Raw genomic sequence first — 4,574 nt, forward strand, 5'->3', positions numbered from 1 at the left:
TTTTAAACCGCATTTCCCCAGTGCGGGCGCGGGCCCACGCGCTCCCTAATGGTCCCAGTGACTGCCAATCACGCGTCGCTCCCGCCCCCGCCCCGCCCCGCCTTGCCGGTGCTGCGGAGCCACTCTTGGCCTCGGCGGCCAGGGTCGGACCGTCGGTGGGTCGGACCGCCAGCATCCGTCACCTCCTCGGAATCTTCATCTTTTGCTCTCCCAGTCCCGAGACCTCTGCCTCTCTCAGTTCGGCAAACGTCGCAGGCCAGCTCCAGGGACGAGGAGGGGTCTTGAGAAACCTTTTCCTCCCAAGGCCTCACCCGCGACTGGGGTTAGCACTAGGCTCAGCAGCTATGGCGTGGGGGCGCTCTGGCTGACCCCCGCCTCCAGCGTGCCTCCAAGATTGGTCTTGAGCAGTGAGCGCGCGCGCGCGCGCACACACACACACACTCTCTCTCTCTCTCTCTCTCTCCCCCTAGGGTCCCACATCAATGACAGCCCTGCCACCGCCACGCCACCACAGCACCCCACAACCTGAGATCAGAACTCACCGTGAACACAGCCATACGCAGGATGACGCTCCTAACCGCCCGCCTCCAGTCTGGCGGCTGTAGGCCCCTTGGAGAGGCCGAGGCTGCGGGACTCAGCCTCACACGCAGCTCATGCACCTGTCTCAAGGGGGACAGACACGTGGTTCCAGGGCCATAAGGGGAAAATCCTGGGCCTGGGACCCTCGCCCTCACATTCCTGCCAGTGTCCTGCCCTGCTCCCTCTCAGTTCACAGGAAGACGAAGTTCTGCAGCTGGCCAAGTGGTGAGGGAGTCCAGCCTCCTGAGAGGTGTGTCTGAGGTCTGTCCCAGAGGGGCAGGTTAACACCCACACTGCTGCTGGTGCCGGAGGGACAAGCCATTGTGTTGAGGCTCTGGGTGTGTGTGGCTGTGTGGTGACCCGAGAGGCACTTGGCCAAGAGTGTGTAGGCTGTGTGGGGTGCATACAGTGTGTGTCCCTGTGTGGCTGGGATTCCGTGCAGTCTGCCTTTGGCCACCACGGTAGCAGCAAGTGAGTCGAATGTGTAGTGTGTCCTTGTGACAAGTGCTCTCAGGACTACAAGTCCATGTGTAACTATGGCCCTAAGTCCCTTTTGTATGCATAACCAATCTTTGTGCAATTGTGAGTCCAAGCATGATTGTGAATCCAGGTGACTGCTTGTAAGACAGACACACAGGGTGAGCACATGGTCTTAAACTTGGCACTGGAGCAGCTGGACCCTGGTTTTGGCCATTTCCTCTGCTAAGTGGAGCTCCTGAGAGCTGGGCTGTTTACTTAGGGGCAAAGGCACAAAGAGGTAGAAGATGTTGGCTGGCTGATGCTGCCAGTAGATTTTAGAGCCCTCGCCTGGGTCAAGGAGGTCAGGAATTTTGGCCTGGGCAAGGCAGAAGGGGCTATGGACAGATTTGAGGATTGATCCCCAGGCAGAGTTAGGGGCTGAGCGCCTCAGTAGGGGGGGGGCAGGGAGTGGTGGGCCTCAGAAGGGAGGGGAGAGGAGGGGGCGGTAAGAGGATTAGGCCGCTTAGACCCTTCTCTCCCACCAGGATCCCCCACCCCCACCCCAAAGCTCCAGAAAAGATTTCTTCTGCCAAAGCAAAACCGTTTAGGCTCCATTTAAAGGGACAAGAAAGGTGGAGGCGGGGGCTTTAAATAACCTTTTAATTTCCCTTCAGGGATCCAGCCTTGTGAGGGAGGGGAGAGGGAAGGAGGGAAGGGAGGCAAGGGGAACGAAGCCTGTCTCTTTGGCTTAAATTATCCAGACTTGGGCCAAACGTTTCACAAGCTAGAGAGATGGTGGAAGGGCACTGCGCCCCCACCCCACTGCCCTCTGCGCACAAACACATGCTCACAGCTCATCCAGGAGGAAACTAACCCCCTTCACACATGTACAGTCACTCAGTCACTCAGTTCCCAGAAACCTAGACGCAGGTGCACGCGTGGAGCTTCCCATTTAGAGATGCACAAATGAAGGAAGGGTCACTGAAGTCCCTTCCATAGTAGCACCGACATGCCATCCCTCCCTGCCTCAAGCCTTGATACTTGGTGGTATCATCGGAAGGGTTTCCTGAGGGCACTCCCCCCAAGAGGAATCCCGGCTTCAATTGGGACTCCCTTCCTGGCAGGAAGCGGCTTCATCTTTGCCCAGAGACCCAACTCTAACCCATCTCTCCTTAGTTCCTGCCTCAGACAGGACAGGGGGCTGCCAAGCAGGCTGGAGGGGCGGGGACCCCCAACCCAGTCAGGAACCAGGTTTGCCAGGCCCAGATTTGCAGAGCAGTGCTGCTGAGGATAATGTAGGTTCTGTTGGTGAGCTGAGGGCTACGGAGGGTTCCAGAGGATGGGCGATAGGGCCCAACCAGTCACCTGCTTTTGGAGGGAACTTGTCCAGCACACAGTCTTTGAGTCCAGCTGGGGAAATACCTCTTAACTCAGGCCCCTGCCAGGGCCAGCTGTCCCACTCGAAGAGGTCTGGAGGTGGTGGCTGGGTGGCCAGTATGCCTCAAGCCTCATGGTACACACTGGGCCTCCAGACTAGAATTCCAGGCATCTGGGGAACCCCACACTACCTTGCCGGGACAGGCAGGCCTCCCCAGAAAGGTAGGCTGTGGGGACCATCGCTGTCATAGTCCCACCCCGGTGCACTTCCAGAGATATTGCTGCCCAGTGTTGGACTCCGGGTTGATTGTGGATTCTTACAGGACTAAGGAGAAGGGGGAGGTGGTGAGCAAAATCCCTGGTACCTAGCTGGGAGGGAAAGTCAGAGAGGAAAATGGAGGAGGAGGGGCAGAGGGAAGGTGTCCTTTAGGGAGGCCTGGGGTGATGAGGAGCTTGGCAAGCCGCAAGGTGAGTGGGTTTTACTGATTTAACAAAATGATTTCAAAGGTGCACCGTCTAGACAGGAGCTAAGAAGTAGAAATGATTCAGGGCCTCCCTCCCTGGCCTGCTCCCGGAACCTCCCACCCACCCCGCCCCGGGGCTGTGGCTGACACCTTCAAAGGGCTTAAAAGGAAGGCGTCCCCAGCCTAGCTGCGGACCCGCCCCCAATAGACTTTCCTGGGCTGCTGGGGCTGAGAGCGCAGGAAGCAGTGCATTTCGGGATGTGGTTGTATGTTTGTGTGCATTCATTATCCTGTAAGTTATGTGCATATGAGTAGTTACTTACGTGTGTATACTCCCATATTTGTGTCCAACAGATGTGTGTACACATTTAAATACATAATGTGTGAGTGTAGACTGAGCCTATGTGTATTGTGTGGGGGCGTGTTAGGGAGTTGTTTTTAAATTGGACCAAAGTAGTGGGTAGGTGAGGGATGGGTTAACTTGCGAACTTGGGAAAATCGCGAGTGTTCACAGGCTTGGAAACTGAGACCGCCGGGTCCCAGCCATCTGTGCAGAAAGATCTGGGAAGCGAGGTCCGAGGTTCCCTAAAGTACCATCTCTGGGCTCAGTTTAGAGCAGCAATGACAAACCAAGCTCCTACTTCCCTGCCACACACACATACACGCTTTCTGAAAGAGAATTCGTAGCCTCCTTGGCCACTCTCGGAGCGAGAGGGAAGGGGGCAGACGCCCGGATGAGGCCAGTCGGTAGGCGCCCCCAGACCCTCGAATCGCCCGAACCCCGCTGCGATCGAAGAGGCTCGCGGGGCAGACTTGTGACAGTGCCCTTCCACGGTCCTTCCAGGAACCCCACTCTCCCCTGCGTCGGGATGAGACGGGAGTCGGGGGTCTGAGCCCTAGCTCCACGTGGGGGGCGCTGGGCCCACTCCCCAGCCCGCCCCCACGCTGGCGCTCCCGGGGGCAGTGGCTAGGTGGTGGGCGGCTTAGAGCTAATTCGAGAGTTAATGGCGGCAGCCCGGCCCCCCGCGGCCCCCCGCGGCCCCCTCCAACCCCCACGCCCCCGCCCCCACCCCCACCCCCGGGCAGGGCCGCGGGCCGCCCGCATCTGCGCGGTCCGCGGCGATTCATCATCTTGATCCATGGCGCGCGCTGACGGCGGCCCCGGCCGCGCTGACAAGACTAACAAAGCAATTTGCCACGAGCCATCTCCTGGACAGGTTATTAGCGCGGCCGCCGCTTAAAGAGCCCTCCCCCCCAGCTCCAACCCCTGCGCGGGGCAGCTACCTGCTCCGTCCCCTCCCTCCGATGGCTTACTGCCCCTCGCCGCTCAAAGATACCCCAGCATATTCCTGGCCTTCTTCGGCCACCCCAAAGTAACACACACACACCCCCAACACACACACACTCATCCTGCTAGTTGCTCTGCGTTTCTGCCTCCCCTATCTGGGTCCCATACCTGTTCTGCTGCCTTCCTACAACCGGCTCGGGTCCCCAGCCACTCCGCCAATCCCCCACGCGCTCCTGGCCCCTTCTCACCATATCTTAGCCTTATTCCCAATACTACCTGAATTAACCCTCACCTTCTTACTCGCAGAGGGTCCACCCACTGCTCTCCACCCTCCTTACCTCCTCTACCTACCCCCTTGCCATCAGGGATTGGAAACCCCTATTCATTTCCTGCTTGGGGGGGATCTC

The sequence above is a fragment of the Mustela erminea genome, chromosome 10 (assembly GCF_009829155.1).
Source record: "Mustela erminea isolate mMusErm1 chromosome 10, mMusErm1.Pri, whole genome shotgun sequence".
Lineage (NCBI taxonomy): Eukaryota > Metazoa > Chordata > Mammalia > Carnivora > Mustelidae > Mustela > Mustela erminea.